This window comes from Lithobates pipiens, unplaced genomic scaffold, assembly GCF_037356315.1.
Source record: "Lithobates pipiens isolate NorthernLeopardFrog02 unplaced genomic scaffold, aLitPip1_a1.2 Scaffold_157, whole genome shotgun sequence".
Taxonomy (NCBI): Eukaryota; Metazoa; Chordata; class Amphibia; order Anura; family Ranidae; genus Lithobates; species Lithobates pipiens.
In genome coordinates, this window is record NW_027507746.1 from 931,967 (window position 1) to 951,254 (window position 19,288).

Sequence of the window (19,288 nt, forward strand, 5' to 3'; positions counted from 1 at the left end):
GCCACATCCATGCCTCATCAGTGCTCATCCATGCCACATCCATGCCTCAGCCATGCCCATCTGTGCTCATCTATGCCACATTAGTGCCCATCCATGCCTCATCAGTGCTCATCCATGCCACATCCATGCCTCAGCCATGCCCATCTGTGCTCATCCATGCTTCATCTGTGCCCATCCCCTCAGTGCTCATCCCTGCCTCATCCGCGCCCATCGGTGCTCATCCATGCCTTGTCTGTGCCTCATCCCTGCCACATCATTGTTCATCCGTGCTGATACATGCCTCATCCATTCTCTCCAGCGCTCATTCGTGCATTGTCCGTGCCCATCAGTGCTCATCCGTTCCTCATGTGTCCACATCAGTACTCATCCATGCCTCATCTGTGCCACATCAGTGCTCATCCATGCCTCATCTCTGCCACATCAGTACTCATCCATGCCTCATCTGTGCCACATCAGTGCTCAGCCATGCCTCATCTGTGTCCACATCAGTGCCCATCCATGCCTCATCTGTGCCCACATCAGTGCTCATTCATGCCTCATCTGTGCCACATCAGTGCTTTTCCATGCCTCATCTGTGCCACATCAGGGCTCATCCATGCCTCATCTGTGCCCACATCAGTGCTCATTCATGCCTCATCTGTGCCACATCAGTGCTTATCCATGCCTCATCTGTGCCACATCAGGGCTCATCCATACCTCATCTGTGCCACATCAGTGCTCATCCATGCCTGATCCATTAACATTAGTGCTCATCCATGCCTCATCCATGTCTCATCCGTTCCTCATCCGTTCCATATCAGTGCTCATTCAGAAAGAGGGCAGAGCCACATACACGGAGCTGCTTGCCCAGCCCCTATCCCATTGGCTTGTGTTTGATAGGTTAGCTCAGGGGTATCAAACTCAATTCCATTGTGCGCTGCATCAGCATTATGATTGTCCTCAAACGGGCCCGTTGTATCTGTAAGATTAGATGTCCAGCGCACCCCCTCCCCTTACATTAGATGTCAAGAGTAGTGATGGCCAAACAGTTCGCCCGGCGGTCGTTTCGCGGCGAATTTCGGCTGTTCGCGGTCCGCCCGTTCGGCGGACTATTGGCGCCGTTCGCCCGGCGGACTTCCGTGTTTTTACTGTGTAAAAGAACTTTGACCTGATGACACATCCATCATGGGGTACAGGACAGATAATTGAGACATTACAGCACATGGACACTTGGACATTCCCCCTAACCTATAAATACACCCGATCCGGTGGCCATTTTACATTCTTTCTTCTGTCACTATAGAGAAAGGTTGCTGTGTGGAGCAGGGAGAGATAAATCGCTAGCTATTTGGTACACAAAAGTTCTTTTCAGGACTGGTATAGGTGTTAGGTGTATATAGGTTTGCTGTGCTACTGATTGTTGCAGCAGCCTGAGTGTCTTTTGTCAGTTTAGAGAAAGGGACAGGACGCTGTGTGCTGCTGTAGGGACAGCCAGATTAATCATCATCATTAGCTGTTACTATCAGGTCCACAAAAGTGCTATTCCAGTAACCAGTTATTGTTCCAGTAGCCTCTGTTTTGCCAGTTTATATAGGGACAGGCAGGAAGCAGTGTGTCAGGCAGTGAGGGTCAGTTTAAACAGTAGCTGTTACTATTAGTTCCACAAAGGTTCTTTTCAGGACTGGTATCAGTGGTATGGTAATAGGCTTGTACACGTATAATATTCTTTCTTCCAAATATAGAAAGAATATTATACTTGACTGCTGCCCTTCTGCTGCAGTCTGCTAATCATTCACAACTCACTTGTTCCACAAAGCTCTTTATCAGGACTGGTAACTTGGTCTGTCTAGGGTGCTAAAGTACATAGGGTTGAGTGAGGTACAGTCTGCTATTCTATAAGGACTGGTATCGGTCCACAATACATAGGGTTGAGGTGCACTACTGCTGACCGCTGCCCTATACTGCAGCAGTCCTTCATTGGTATAGGGACTGACGTGCAGTCTGCTAATCCCTCACACACAACCTACTTGGTCCACAAAAGTCATTATAAGGACTGGTAACTTGGTCTAGGGTGCTACAGTACATAGGGTTGAGTGAGGTACAGTCTGCTATTCTATAAGGACTGGTATAGGTCCACAATACATAGGGTTGAGGTGCACTACTGCTGACCGCTGCCCTATACTGCAGCAGTCCTTCATTGGTATAGGGACTGAGAGCTTTGTCACAGGGTCATTTAAAAAATGACAGGCATAGGAAGAGGCAGGCCCTTCCGCAGGGGTGGTAGGGGTAGGGCAGGAGCAACAGGCTTGAGCCAAAGTGGGAAGTTGCAGAAGGTGCGTTCAATTACTTTAAAGGACGCACCAGACTTGGTTGAATGGCTCGCTCAGCCTTACTCTTCTGCACCCTCCTCATCCTCTCGATCTGCACCCTCTTCTTCACTCTCTGCTATGTGCACCCCCAAAGACACTACCACCAACAACACCACCACCACCACCACCACATACCTTCCGCTTGAGTCACAGGAATTATTTTCCGATCCATATCAAGAGGACATTTCTGATGAGCAGCCACTCTTGGTATTGGATCAGGAAGAGGAGGTAGCAACAACCGCTACTCAGCAGTCTGACGACAGTACCCAGATCGGCCCAAGGAGGAGGTTGGTCCCCGGTGTTGCTGCCTACTCCGAGATCTCTACTTATAGCGGTGGGGAAGGTGACGTTGATGATGACGTGTCTAGTGATGTCACGTGGGTGCCCACAAGAGAGGAAGAGGAGGGGAGTTCAGAGGGAGACATGGACCAGCAGATAGGGAGGAGAAGCAGGACTAACTTACATTGCACAGGAGGGACAAAGCAGACTGCAAATGTATCAGGAGCGAGTCATCGACCATGTACGGTCACATCTGGCGCTCCCAGGACACCGGCACATGGCTCCGCAGTGTGGGCTTTTTTTAACGTGTCCGCTAATGACAATAGCGTTGCCATCTGCAATCTTTGCAGTCAACGCATTAGTCGCAGTAAGCCCAACACTCACCTAGGGACGACCGCCTTAAGAAGGCACATGGGCAGCCATCACCGAGCCGAGTGGGAGCAACGGAACACACAAAGCCACACTGCAGGCTCTCACCGTTCAGCCTCGTCTTCTACTTCTCCTTCTCCTCTCTCCTCACAATTGTCCTCCACTCCACCTTCCATCACGCCAAGCTCACGTTTTTCTGCAAAAAGGCAGGCTTCCATTGGCCTAATGTTCGAGCGTAAAAAAATGATGACGCCGGATAACCCTCTTGCCCAACGGTTGACGGCTGGCTTGTCAGAACTCATAGCCCGCCAACTACTGCCATATAAACTGGTGGACTCGGAGGCCTTTCGCAAATTTGTAGCCATTGGAACACCACAATGGAAGGTCCCAGGAAGGAAGTATTTCTCAGAGAAGGGCATCCCAGAGCTATATGGCCATGTTCAGCGGCAAGTGAATGTATCTCTGGCACACAGTGTCGGTGCCAAGATACATCTGACCACAGACACGTGGTCTAACAAACAAGGGCAGGGAAGGTATATCACTTTTACTGCCCACTGGGTGAACCTTCTGATGGCCGTCATGCATGTAACCCGTGGCACCCGTGTAGATTTGGTTTTTACCGCCACGGATTGCATGCAGGCCTGACTCTTCTTCTTCTCCTCCTCCTACTCCATTCTCCCCCCTCTCCTCCTCAGCTGACTCCTCCTTTTCCGCTGCTAGCGTCTCTTCCGCTGCGCCGCCCAAGCTCCCCAGAACCTATTCCACATGCCAGGTGAGACGTTGCCATGCCGTGCTGCGTCTGTTGTGCCTGGAAGCCAAGAGCCACACCAGCCCGGCACTCCTTTCAGCTTTGCGTTCACAGGCAGATCAGTGGCTAACACCGCTCAATTTGACAGTTGGAAAAGTGGTGTGTGACAACGGTGCCAATCTGCTTAGCGCATTGAAACAGGGCAAAATCACGCACGTGCCATGCATGGCACACGTCTTAAACTTGGTCGTGCAGCGATTCCTTGTCAAATACCCTGGGGTCCAGGACATCTTGCGGCAGGCAAGGAAAATCTCGGCCCATTTCAGAAGATCTTACATGGCCATGGCTCGCCTTGCTGACATTCAGCGGCGACACAATCTGCCGGTCAGACGTCTTATTTGCGATTGCCCGACGTGATGGAACTCAACCTTCTATATGCTTGATAGGCTACTCCAGCAGAAACGTGCAGTTAACGTCTACCTGTATGAACTCTGCGGCAGAACCGGTTCTGGGGAGCTGGGTTTTTTTTCACCACGCCAGTGGCTGCTCATGCGCGACGCATGCAGACTTCTGCGGCCATTTGAGGAGATCACCAAACTGGTCAGTCGCAGCCATGGCACCATCAGTGACATGGTACCTTATGCCTTCTTTATGGAGCTTGCATTGCGTTGTGTCATTGATCAAGCTGTGGAGGAGCAGGAGCGGGAAGATGAGGAAGTCGCAATGCTGGATGAATTCCCAGGGGGGGGGCTACTCTATCTGAGACAAGTCAACAACAGGAGTCTGAAGAGGAGTCAGAGGAGGATGGTACCGGGGCGGATGAGGAGGAGCAAGAAGAGCATGCTTTAAACCTTTCTGGGATCCCTGTTGTGCGTGGATGGGGAGAGGAGAATGAAGAGGACGACATTATCCTGGATGATGAGCAGGAGCCAGGCCACCACACCGCTTCCACTTTAGTGCAAATGGGGGCCTTCATGCTCCAGTGTTTTAATAGGGACCCCCATATAAAAAGCATAAGGGTCAAGGACCAGTACTGGGTGGCAACGTACTTAGACCCCCGATACAAACACGAAATGGCGGAAATGTTACCGCCGTCGCAGGGGGCTGTCAGAATGCAGCACTTCCAGGCCTTGCTTCGAGAAATGCTGCATTCTGCTTTTGCGTGCGCTGGCAGAGGAGCAATTCCCACTCCCAGAGAAGGAGTTGCGGGTACCAATCCAACAGCGCCTGCAAGAAGAGGCCGGTTTGAAGATGTGTTGGTGACTTCGGATATGAGGTCATTTTTTCAGCCGACCCATCGACAGGTGTCATCCGGATCCAGCATCAGGGAACGCCTAGACCGTCAGGTGTCCGACTACATCGGGTTAACGGCCGATGTGGACGCTCTGAGGAGTGATGAACCCCTGGACTACTGGGTGGGCAAGCTTGACCTCTGGCCAGAGCTTGCCCAATTTGCAATGGAACTGTTGGCTTGCCCCTCATCCAGTGTCCTGTCCGAAAGGACGTTCAGCGCAGCAGGGGGGATCGCCTTGCTCACGACAGCGTTAACTACCTCACATTTCTAAATATGAATGAGGCATGGATCTCGGAGGAATTCAACACATGTGACCAGTAGACCATGTATATGTCTATAAACAATTTTTTTAATCGAGCACACAGACCTTCTTTCTTAATTTGGCTCACTTCCTTGTCCAAAAAAAGCACACTGTACTATATGCCCGTACCCTCCTCTTTGAAGAGGTTGAGCGGTGTCATATTTCTACTGGGGCTGCTTATTAAGAGGGGCTCCCACCATCCCTGTGCTGTGCTGACATCCTCCTGGGGCTGTACCTCTGCTGTGCATATTATGAGGGGCTCCCACCATCCCTGTGTTTTGCTGACTTCCTCCTGGGGCTGTACCTCTGCTGTGCATATTTTGAGGTGCTCCCACCATCCCTGTGCTATGCTCATTATGAGGGGCTCCCACCATCCCTGTGCTATGCTGACTTCCTCCTGGGGCTGCTTACGGTGCAGGTGTCAGTGCTGTATATCACGGTGCTGATGTCAGTGCGCTCTGTCACGGTGCTGCTGTCAGTGCTGTATATCACGGTGCTGGTGTGAGTGCTTTATGTCACGCTGCTGATGTTAGTGCTCTCCATCACGGTGCTGCTGTCAGTGCTGTATATCACAGTGCTGGTGTGAGTGCTTTATGTCACGCTGCTGATGTCAGTGCTCTCTATCACGGTGCTGTTGTCAGATGACTCTATCACGGTGCAGGTGTCTTTGCTGTATGTCACGCTGCTGATGTCAGTGCTCTGTATCACGGTGCTGCTGTCAGATGACTCTATCACGGTGCAGGTGTCATTGCTGTATGTGACGCTGCTGGTGATCATCTCCTGTACCCTCTTCTTTGCCTACCCTGGTCCCTGACCTTCCCTCTCCTCCATTGCCTTCATGCGCTCCACTGTCCTGAATTGTCACAACAATTTCCCATATAAAAAAAGAATGCTTGTAGTTGTCGATCCCAGATTCACCTCATACATGTGTTATGTCATTGGCCATGTGGTGGGACTATGTTTGCACAGCTAATAATTATTTTGTGGCTGCAAATTTGACCTGTAGGTTTGCGAAGTTCGCCTCCCATTGAAGTCAATGGGGCCCGCCGCAAACGTTCCGGTTCGCGAACTATCGTCTGCGTTCGCGGTCCGCGTTCGCGAAACGTCCTGTCGGAAGTTCGTCCATCACTTGTCAAGAGCCACTCCACCATCAGAAGCTAAGTCCATCACTCTCCCTAACATCACAGTGCACCTTCTTTCCTTATGCTGCCGCTGGGAAGAAGCTGGATGCATTGCTTGAAAGCAGAAAGTAGGGGTCTGGAGGAGGACCGGAGGAGGGCTGAAGCTCTCCTGCAGCTGCAGAAGAGGTGCAAGTGCCACATGAAATGGCCTGGAGGGCCGGATTCAGCCCGCAGGCCTTGTGTTTGACACCTGTGGGCTAGCTGTTCGGTCCCGGTAAAAGGCCTGCCGCAAAGCACTGTTATGTGTTCCCACACCACAGAAAAAAAAAAGAAAAAGGTGCAGTGCTAACTTACTAATCAATAACATAACAATAATGATGGAACCCTCTATGTATGGAAATCTCAATAAACTTCAATATTACCACAATACCGGTCTCTGTGATATGTAATTTCACATATAATACACATCACACTGAAAAAATAAATAAAATAATAAAACTTAGCAGGGATGGTGGAAACCCCTCCTATAGATATTTGCCATACAGATTAACTTCAAGTGCAACAACTTTTTAGTTGGGAGGTTCCCACCATTACAGCACTTTAGAATTTAAATTTTTTTGATTGCTACACTTAATTTTATATGTTTTAGTTACTATTATAAAGTGATTTTTTTTTGCACCTGAAGTTAATTTTCCACCACCCTTGCTAACTAAATCCATGTCTTTATGGACCTTGGTTTCTGCACTGGTGTGCAGTCATGTTGGAACAGGAAGGGGCCATCCCCAAACTGTTCCCACAAAGTTGGGAGCACGAAATTGTCCAAAATGTCTTGGTGTGCTGACGCCTTAAGTGTTACCTTCACCAGAACTAAGGGGCCAAGCCCAACCCCTGGAAAACAAACCCCCCCACCATAATCCCCCCTCCACCCACACCATAATCCCCCCTCCACCAAATGATTTCAACCAGTGCACAAAGCAAGGTCCATAAAGACTTGGATGAGCGAGTTTGGGGTGGAGGAACTTGACTGGCCTGCCTTGAGTCCTGACCTCAACCATTGATAGAACACCTTTGGGATGAATTTGAGTGGAGACCGCGAGCCAGGCCTTCTCATCCAACACCAGTGCCTGACCTCACAGATGTGCTTCTGGAAGAATGGTCAAACATTCCCATAGACACCCTCCTAAACCTTGTGGACGGCCTTCCCAGAAGAGTTGAAGCTGTTATAACTGCAAAGGGTGGGCCAACTCAATATTGAACCCTACGGACTAAGACTGGGATGCCATTAAAGTTCATGTGCGTGTAAAGGTAGGCCTCCCAATTAGCGTGTGTATATATACTGTATATACACATGTGTGTTTGAGCTTTGTGCAATAGGCTGCATATGAATATGGTGTAAAGCCGAGATAGGTCTTTTAAGAGTAGATGTGTTTGAGTATGAATGAGCCTGCTGGACTAATGTTTTCCAGGCTCGTCCCGATGCAAACATGGACATTGATATGAATTACGAAATTTGAGCTCCTAGGGCTACACTAGTTAACCAGATGAATAAAGAGTGTCCCGGGATATAAGACGATCCTATAATTCCCCATCGTGTATTGGGAGTGGGTTGAAACCATTCTCTAAGTTGTGTGAGTTTTGTAGCTAGGTATTAGTCAGAAAAGTCTACATGGCCGCTTCCCCCAACAGATCGGTGCTTAACTCGTATTGTGTTGGCCCAGCGAGATTTCTTTCCTGACAAAATTAATTTAGATAAGATCGTTAAGGGCGTGTTGCAATTTAGCATTACAGGGTAAGTAGTTGTGCTGGAACAATGATTTTGTTGACTTAGCTGTATCCTAGGGCCTTTTTTTTTACATTTCAGGGAGTGCAAGGTGCTACTGTTGCTGTCACCAGAAAAGCTGCTCTTTGTTTGCGGCATATCATCACATACTTGGGTGACAAAGTATTCTGCACAGAAGCAACACAGATTTATTTACCTTATTGCCATTGCTGTCATTAAATGTGTGCGAGACCCTTAATTAAATGTGTCAGAGAGGCCTAAAGGGAGAGGCAGAGGTTCTGCAGAGGTAGTAGTGGGTGAGCAGGTTCTGCAGGACAAAGCGGTGATCAGCCCCACCATCAAGAGGCAAGGCACTGCCTTTTCTGCCCCAGAGGGAAAGTGGCATACAGCCAAAGCATGCACAGGAGGTAGTTCAGTGGCTGACAAAGTCTTCCTCTTCTTCCTCCTCCTCCCACGTGCAGAGCAGTCATTTTTCCTCATCTTCCTCCTACTCTTTTGCACAGAGCAGTCATTTTCCTCTTCTTCCTCCTACTTCCATGTGCAGAGCATTCATTTTCCTCTTCTTCCTCCACACCCCATGCACAGAGCAGTAATTTTCCTCTTCTTCGTCCTACTTCCATGTGCAGAGCATTCATTTTGCTCTTCTTCCTCCTCATCCCATGCACAGAGAAGTCATTTTCCTCTTCTTCCTCCTCTTCCCATGCGCAGAGCAGTCATTTTACTCTTCCCATGCGCAGCGCAGTCATTTTCCTCTTCTTCCTCCTCATCCCGTGTGCTGAGCATTGATTTTACTCTTCGTTCTCCTCCTCCCATGTGCAGAGCAGTCATTTTCCTCTTTTTCGTCCTCCCGCCATGAACAGAGCAGTCATTTTACTCATCTTGCTCCTACTCCCATGCACAGAGCAATTATTTTCCTTTTCTTCCTCCTACTTCCATGAGCAGAGCAGTCATTTCCCTCTTCTTCCTCCTCTTCCCATGCGCAGCGCACTAATTTTCCTCTTTTTCCTCTTCTTCCCATGCACAGATCAGTAATTTTCCTTTTCTTACGCTTCATCCCATGCACAGAGCAATAATTTTCCTCTTCTTCCTCCTTATCCCATGCACAGATCAGTAATTTTCCTTTTCTTCCTCCTCATCCCATGCGCAGATCAGTAATTTTCTTTTTCTTCCTCCTACTTCCATGAGCATAGCAGTCATTTCCCTCTTCTTCCTCCTCTTCCCATGCACAGCGCAGTCATTTTCCTCTTCTTCCTCCTCTTCCCATGTGCAGAGCAGTCATTTTCCTCTTCTTCCTCCTCTTCCCATGCGCAGAACAGTCATTTTCCTCTTCTTACGCTTCATCCCATGAGGAGAGCATTGATTTTACTCTTCTTCCTCCTCTTCCCATGCACAAAGAAAATAATTGTTCTCTTCTTGCTCCTACTCGCATGCACATAGCAGGCATTTTCCACTTCTTCCTCCTCCTCCCATGTGCAGAGCAATCATTTCCCTCTTATTCCTCCTCTTCCCATGCACAGAGAAATCATTATTCTCTCCTTCCTCCTACTCCCATGCACAGAGCAGGCATTTTCCTCTTCTTCCTCCACATTCCATTCACAGAGCAGTCATTTTACTCATCTTGCTCCTACTCCCATGCACAGAGCAGTCATTTTCCTCTTCTTCCACCTCATCTCATGCACAGAGCAATCATTTTCCTCTTCTTCCTCCTCATCCCATGCACAGAGCAATTATTTTCCTATTCTTCCTCCTTCCATGTGCAGAGCATTCATTTTCCTCTTCTTCCTTCTCCCACACCCAGAGTAGTCATTTTCCTCTTCCTCCTCCTCCTCCCATGCACAGAGAAGTCATTTTCCCATTCTTCCTCCTCTTCCCATGAACAGAGTAATAATTTTCTCTTCTTCCTCCTCATCCCATGCACAGAGCAGTAATTTCCTCTTTTTCCTCCTCTTCCCATGTGCAGCGCAGTCATTTTCCTCTTCTTCCTCCTACTTTTCCTCTTCCTCTCCTGCACAGAGCAATCATTTTCCTCTTCTTCCTCTTCCTATGCACAGAGCAGTCATTTTCCTCTTCTTCCTCCTCTTCCCATGTGCAACACAGTCATTTTCCTCTTCTTCCTCCTACTTCCATGCGCAGAGCAATAATTTTCCTCTTCCTCCTCTTCCTATGCACAGAGCAGTCATTTTCCTCTTCTTCCTCCTCTTCCCATGTGCAACACAGTCATTTTCCTCTTCTTCCTCCTCATCACATGCACAGAGCAGTCATTTTCCTCTTCTTCCTCCTACTTCCATGCGCAGAGCAATAATTTTCTTCTTCTTCCTCTTCCCATGTGCAGAGCAGTCATTTTCCTTCTTCTTCCTCCTCCTCCCACGTGCAGCACAGTCATTTTCCTCTTCTTCCTCCTCATCACATGCACAGAGCAGTCATTTTTCCTCTTCTTCCTCCTACTTCCATGCACAGAGCAATCATTTTCTTCTTCTTCCTATGTGCCGAGCAGTCATTTTCCTCTTCTTCTTCCTCAATCAATGCACAGAGCAGTCATTTTACTCATCTTGCTCCTACTCCCATATGCAGAGCAGTCATTAAAAATGTTGCTAATGCAAACCCCTTTTCCTCCTATTCTGATAATCCTGATAATCCTGCCAAAACCCAGCAAATTGGCAATTGTCAGAATTATTTTACCACATGATCACGATCACGATCATGATCAGTGGCTTGCTGTAGGAGGATGATCTTGCAAGTAAGGATGAGCCGAACACCCCCCCGCTTCGGTTCGCACCAGAACCTGCGAACAGATCTAAACTTTGTGTGAACTTTAGAACCCTATTAAAGTCTATGGGACTCGAATGTTCAAAATCTAAAGTGCTAATTTTAAAGGCTTATATGCAAGTTACTGTCCTGAAAAGTGTTTGGGGATCCGGGTCCTGCCCCAGGGGACATGGATCAATGCAAAAAACGTTTTAAAAACTGCAGTTTTTTCGGGAGCAGTGATTTTAATAATGAAGTGAAACAATAAAAGTGTAATATTCCTTTAAATTTCGTACCTAAGGGGTGTCTATAGTATGCATGTGAAGGGGTGCATGTTTCCCATGCTTAGAACTGTCCCTGCACAAAGTGTCATTTCGCAGGGAAAAAAAGTCATTTAAAATCACTCGCGGCTATAATGAATTGTCGGCTCCCCGTAATACAGAGAATAGTCATTGAAAGTCATTGATAAAAAAAAAAAAAGCATGGGGTTCCCCCAAATTCAATTACCAGGCCCTTCAGGTCTGGTATGGATATGAACCCCGCGTCAAAAAAAAAAAAGACGTGGGGTCCCCCTAAAAATCCATACCAGACCCTTTATCCGAGCACGCAACCTGACAAGCCGCAGGAAAAGAGGGGGGGGGGCGAGAGAGCGCCTCCCCCCCCTGAACCGTACCAGACCACATGCCCTCAACATTGGGAGGATGCTTTGGGGTCCCTTTCAAACCACCATGTCCCTGGCCGGTGGTTGTGGTGGTCTGCAGGTGGGGGGCTTATCAGAATATGGAAGCCCCCTTTAACAAGAGGACCCCCAGATCCCATCGCCCTGTTTGAAATGGTAAGGGGGTACAAAAGTACCCCTATCATCAAAGAAAGTGTAAAAAATTGTTAAAAAAGACAAACACACTTTTGAAAAAGTCCTTTATTAAAAATAAAAAAAAATAAAAAAAGATTCCAGCGGTGGTAATCCACTCTTGCTATCCAGCGACGGATGATCATCTCTCTGGGGTCCAGCAATAGCTGATCTGATCCAGTGACGGGTGATCTCTCCCTCCAGCGCAGCGCAGTCCATCCTTCCTCTGTCTCCACTGGCGGAGACACTGCGGGATCCCGGCAGCCTGACATTTCTTATATGAGGAGGGTGGGGCCACCCGTCACCTGAGACTGCCCCCCTCTGACGCAAGTGGGGAAGCCTGGCTTCCCCAATGACGTATAGGTGACCCCGCCCCCTCTGATGTAACGCAGGTTTTTGTTACATCCAGGAAGTGAACTTCATTTTTATTGTTGTACTTTAAGCATAATTAAAATAACCGCTCCTGAAAAAAACATAGTTTAAAAAAAATAATAATACACGTCCCCCAGGGCAATACCCAGACCCCCATACACGTTTTATGGCCAATTACTTGTATATAAGCCTTCAAAATAGGCACTTTTGATTTTTCCTGTTCGGCTTCCATTAACTTCAATGGGGTTCACCATTCAGGCTAGAACATTTCCCCTAGTCGGGAGTTCCTCTGCAAACCAGGCAGAAGGGTGTGTGTGACCCATGTCTATTTGAAAGTTTTGCTCATTTCAGGTATTGAGGATGAGAAAGCACACAATCACCTGCATCCCATCTTCCTCATTGGACTTATAGTCCAATTCCTCTCAACCACCAGTCCCCCCCAAGCATCCCAGACCATGTGAAACATTTCTGGCTAAATGCTGCCATTGCTCTCCTGAGGCATTTGGCAGCTCTCCAGGCCAAGAGGTGTCTGACCTCACACTATGTTGACCCAGACAAGGTCATCTGTGAAAACAACACTAACCTGTTGGCCACCCTTCATCAGGGAAAATATATCTTGCCCGGTAAATGTCCTCAACCTGGGGATGCAGTGGTTTCTTATTTTCTCACTAGGCACCCCACCTTCCCAGAGGCCATTTGTCTAAATAGAAAGGTATGTGGTCATTTTAGGTGGTCATACCCAACCAGTATTTGCCTGGCAAAAATGCAGCACCAACACAAGCTGCTCGTCGAACGCCTTAGCTGTGGCAACCCCCCCCCCCCCCCCCCCAAGCTGGATCTCAATGTTGGTCATGCTGCAGAAGCTACTCCAGGAGCAGTGTGCTATTAATGAGTACCTGTGCGATTATGTAGTACATCATGTAAAATGTGTGCAGCATTTGTGTAACTTTTGAAGACTTGAGCCAGGCATTGGTGAGACAAATCTCTTTTGTTCCTTCTGGAGCACACCCTCCATGGCCTGATAGACCGGACACTGGGAGAGCAGTAGCAGAAGGAGGAGGAGGACTTGCTGCTGACCCCCAACCTTGTGAAGTAGATGCAGCAAGTGACAGAAGTGGAATTTAAGGAGGAGGGTCGGGGAAGTTGTGAGGCTGGTGATGAGAAGGAGGAAAAGGGGAAGACTTCGAGGGGGACATTTAACTCTTCCCAAACAACCAGGAGTTGTACATGGTTAGGATGGGGCTATTGAAGATAATGTTGTTCTCAGTGGCACCAAAGACATGGGGTCATTTATGTTAAAATGCCTCAGCAATGATCCCAGAATTTGGGGTATCATAGAGATATTGGATGGCCACCCTTTTGGATCCTCTATACAAGAGTAAATTGTCCAATCTACTGCCACCATCCTCAATATGGAACTTTGAGGAAGTACTGCATAAGTACCACATTTCCTTATGGTAGCAGGTTCCCCTCTAATGACCATTGGGCTCCAGCAAGTATAGGAGGGATCCTCTGGCACTGAAGGCTAATGCAACAAATGCATTAAGGTAAAACACCTTCAGTCTTTACAACCACATTAAGGTTTACTTTAACATAAAACCTGCCTGGTAGCTCCTTCTTACGTTGCTGCCTAATCAAGCTGCCTACATTCTGTCCAGCCACTGAACAATATTTGTAGCTATTGTCAGACCATACAATCCAATTTTAATTTCATCTATTTTTATTTGCTGCCTATTCAAGTGTTTCTGTACTTTTCTGATGCTAGCCAATTTCCACCAAACACTTGCCTGAAGTCTATATTTCAAACATTTTGGAAATAATTGGTGATACAGGAGTGAGAGGGGTCCGGGGGAATGTGAGGTTGTTATTTTGAATTTATTTTATGCCCTCTGTTTTGACATTTGGTTTAACTTTTAGGATAATGCAGTTGTAGCACCCTCCTAGGTAGGTGCTAGAAAAGAGCATCATTTTTGGTCTTTCTGTTTACTAGGAAGATGGTCAGGTAAAACTTAGTTTGCTCTCTGCCTACCAGGGAGCAGGATCTATTGGTTAGGTCAGCTCATTGTACTCAGATGCAGCTCAGCTTGCTCTGACTGCCCCCCACTGGTCCAATAGGGAGGTATATCGGACAGTGGGAGCGGACCCAGCAGGCGGGTGCACAGGCCTTGTTACAGCCCTGGCAATTGGCAGAAGGAAAGTGCTATAGTGAATTATAGCATACTGTATAAAAGGCCAGAGTACTTGTGCTCAGGGTGAGTCGAGCAGGGGGAACAGAGCCTAGGAGGGAGAGGAGGCCGTGCGGCCCTGGGTGGTGGACCCAGGGGCTTAGAGAGAGAGAGAGAGATAAGCTGAACCCAGAGGTCCTGCAGAGCTGACTGGAAGGGAGACACCAGGAAGAATCTCATTCTGCCTACTGTGAGTACAGATCTGTGTCTTTGGGGTCTGTCGAGTGAGGGGCCACCCCCTTCAGCTAGAAGAGTTAGTGGATGGGTGTCAGTAAAGGAGATGCTAGAGAGTGTCCTGAAGATAATGTAGTGTATCAAGTCTGCTGCCAGTGAGAGCAAGAAGACTTAACCCTTTCATACATGTGGCTGTATGGTCAAAGCAGTGTTACTGCTTCTACTATCAATCTGGTGAGGCCAAGTGAGAGTTTTTCTCATCCTTTGTGAATAGTTCTTGTTGGAGTATCCCACTCATCCCTTCTCTCATCCAAGTTCCAAATAAATGAAAAAAAAAAATACCTTGGACTGGTCTTTGAGTAATGAGAAAACGAGAGTAAGGAGTGGAACAAGTAGGTGCTTTCAGCAACAGCAGGAACCCCTAGCAAAATAATGTTGCCACATGAACCAAACAAATCCCCCTAGCAACAGTGGAAACCCTCAGCAATCAAGCAGGAAATCCTCAGCACCTAAGTGAGAACCCACTGCACCTAAGTGGGAACCATTGGCAACCAGCTGCAGTTAACCAGGGAGAGACCTATGAAGCCAACACTCAGCAAGCCCAGTGTACAAGTATTTTGTCTGAGTCCAACAAAACAGGCCCCAGACTGTACAATCAGTAGCCAGACATGGTGACTGGTGGAGTATTTTGGAGGCAAGGAAATACATTCCATTGCAGTCTCAGGCTGCCATTTTGGGAAATATTCAGCCCTGGTGGAAGTAGCTCTACTTTCATAAGGCAAGGTTTGCACAGCGACTGTGTGCAAGGTTTTATTTTCCAACAAAATCCAGAAGACGGTAACTGACAGCATACTCTTCTCTCACCAAGAGTCCGTGAGTGCATGTCATTCATTTTTATTATCCAGCCTTTCTCTCCAGCTCCCATTTTCCTCCTCTGCACCCACTCTCTGTTCCCTACTTTCTGCCTTAGACGCTGATCTCCTCTCTTTTCCTCGGGCCCTACTTTCCTCGGGCCCTACTTTCCTCTTCTGCACCTGATCTCCACTCTTCTCTCTGACTGATATCCACCCTTCACCTCTGTTCCCTCTCTCCTCCTTTCCTCTGCTCCTACTCCCCGTTCCCAGCTTTCCTCCTCTGCACCCAGTCTCTGCTCCTCTGCACCTGATCTCTGCTCTTCTACAATCTATGTTCCCACTTTTTGCTCCCCACTCTCTTGCTCTGCCCCTGTTCTTCACTCTTTTGCTTTGTTCCCCCTCTCTTTCTTTGTTTCTGCTTTCCAGTTCCTATTTATCTCCTCCGAACCTGCTCTCCACTCCCCACTCTACTCCTCCACACCTAATCTCCACTCTTCATTAGGGATGAGCCGAACACCACCCGGTTCGGTTCGCACCAGAACTTTTGAACGGACCCCAAATTCGTACGAACGTTAGAACCCCATTGAAGTCTATGGGACTCGAACGTTCAAAATTAAAAGCACTAATTTTAATGGCTAATATGCAAGATACTGTCCTAAAAAGGGTTTGGGGGCCTGGCTCCTGTCCCAGGGGACATGGGTCAATGCAAAAAAAAGTTTTAAAAACGGCCGTTTTGGCGGGAGCACTGATTTTAATGACGATTAAACTGAAAAAAAAAGTGAAAAATTCCATTAAATATGGTGCCTGGGGAGTGTCTGTAGTATGCCTGTGAAGTGCCACGTGTTTCCCGTGTTTAGAACAGTCCCTACACAAAATGACATTTAACGGAAATAACGTCATTTAAAACTGCTTGTGGTTTTAATGTTATATCTGGTTCCTGCAATATGGTTGAAAATCATTCAGAAAAATGGCATGGGTAGCCCTCCCTGCCCATTACCAGCCCCTTTGGGTCTTGTATGGATATTAAGGGGAACCCCGTACCCATATTAAAAAAAGGAAATGTGTGTGGCCCCCAGGCCCTATATACTCAGAACAGCAGTATACAGGCAGTGCAAACAAGACAGGGACTGTGTAGGTTTGTTGTGTTAAGTTGAATCTGTTTGTAATTTTCAACTGGTACATTTTTAAAGTGTAGCTCCAGTCAAAAAAAGTATTTTTAAGCTTTTTGGAAAACATAGGGAAGGGTTATCACCCCTGTATAATTTGTTTTGCCGTCCGTCTTTTTTCATCTCACTTGCTGTTGTCTCCTTCCGTTTGCAAGTAGGAGATGTTTGTAAGTTGGATGTTTGAAAGTAGGGGCCTGCCCTATATGCTCTGCAGAAATGGCGGAACAAGGTGTTGGTTTTGCCACAACATTGTAAGCCCTCAAAGTGACTCTTGGTGGGCGCTGGAGCGCCCTGCTGTGAACGATTATATCAAGAATTGTAATTACATCCCATTGTTGAACAGTGGTAGAAAAATTGACCTTTGGTGGTTGTGGTGCTGGTGCCACAACACTATAAGTCCTCACAGTTACTCTGAGTGGGAACAGGAACGGGCCCTCCTGTGAAATATTATATCAAGAATTGTAATTACATGTCCCTGTTAAACAGGGGCTGAAAAATTGGGCCTTAGGCACCGGTGCTGGTGCCACGACACTGCAACCTCTCCCATATACTCTAGTTGTAGTGCAGGAATGAGCCCTGCTGCAAAGCATTGCACCAAAAATTGTAATTAAACTCCCCTGTTAAACAGGGGCAGAAAAATTGGGCCTTAGGCACTGGTGCTGGTGCCACCACACTGCAACCTCTCCCATATACTCTTGTTTTAGTGCAGGAAATAGCCCTGCTGCAAAGCATTGCATCAAAAATTTTAATTAAACGCCCCTGTTAAACAGGGGCAGAAAAATTGGGCCTTAGGCACTGGTGCCACGACACTGCAACCTCTCCCATATACTCTAGTTTTAGTGCAGGAATTAGCCCTGCTGCAAAGCATTGCATCAATAATTGTAATTAAACGCGGTGTATACTGGGTTAAGAGCACGCAGACAGCACGCACAATCTCCTACCACTGACTGCAAGCTCTATTTAAAATGAGCAAGATAGTTAGCTATATAGGTGGATATAGTGGTGTATACTGGGTTCAGAGCATGCAGACAGCACGCACAATCTCCTACCACTGACTGCAAGCTCTATTTAAAACGAGCAAGATAGTTAGCTATATAGGTGGATATAGTGGTGTATACTGGGTTCAGAGCATGCAGACAGCACGCACAATCTCCTACCACTGACTGCAAGCTCTATTTAAAACGAGCAAGATAGCTAGCTATATAGCTGGATATAGTGGTGTATACTGGGTTCAGAGCACGCAGACAGCACGCACAATCTCCTACCACTGACTGCAAGCTCTATTTAAAACAAGCAAGATAGCTAGCTATATAGGTGGATATAGCGGTGTATACTGGGTTCAGAGCACGCAGACAGCACACACAATCTCCTACCACTGACTGCAAGCTCTATTTAAAACGAGCAAGATAGCTAGCTATATAGCTGGATATAGTGGTGTATACTGGGTTCAGAGCACGCAGACAGCACGCACAATCTCCTACCACTGACTGCAAGCTCTATTTAAAACGAGCAAGACAGTTAGCTATATAGGTGGATATAGCGGTGTATACTGGGTTTAGGGCACGCAGACAGCACGCACAATCACCTACCACTGACTGCAAGCTCTATTAAAAAAGAGAAATATAGCTAGCTATATAGGTGAATATAGCGGTGTATACTGCGGTCAGGGCACGCAGACAACAACCACTACAGAAGAGCAAGAACGAAAAATCGGCCGATAACGATCGGTGTATACTATGTTAAAGGGACACAGAACACCCACTAACTCTTACAGACGCCAACACACTACACAAGGCCGCAGCGCTGGTGGCATTATATAGTGTGGGGCGTGTACTACACAGCCTGAGCTATGATTGGCCACAGGCATCCTGCCTGTGGCTAATCATGGCTCTCCTCGCTGCTGGCGCTGTATTTGACCAAGCATGCGGGGTCACAGTGCATGCTTGGCCAATCATGAGCCAGCAATGCACTGCAATGGCGCAGTGCATTGTGGGCTGTGAGCGCCACACGAACGGCCCATAACGTTCGAAATTCACCGAACGGGTGAACAGCCGATGTTTGAGTCGAACGTATGTTCGACTCGAACACAAAGCTCATCCCTACTCTTCATCTCTTTCCTACTCTCTGCTTCACACTCTCTAACTAAATTGCTATTGTTTATGATTTCTGAAGAGTTTGCCTAAGGCAAAAAACATTAAGTAATTCTCAGGTGTGGCTGATCATATATCTATTATCAGATGACAGTGTTGTGTGTTCTTTACTCATAGTAACCTTTCCTGTTCTGTTACTGTACTCCCAACAATCAACTTCTGCGGAATATGAGGCTACTATACAATGAACCATGTGAACCCGGATGTAAATGTAGGACCTAACACCCATTTTCATTCAATGAAACAATACTGCACATATCTACACTGTCCACAACTCCTCACCTGTCCTGCTTCAATTCTTTACTTAATTTAAATCCCTTTATAAGTAAACTCTGTATTGCTCCCTATTTTGGGTCAAAGCTTCCTGCCAGTTGCAAAAACCTTGTGTGAAAATCTGCTTTACCTGTTCCTACTTTCCACCCCTCATTCTTCTCCTCTGCATCCACTCCATGACCAGTGTAGTCCAGATATAACACTTTTTTATTACTGTTAACAACCCCTTATACTCCAAA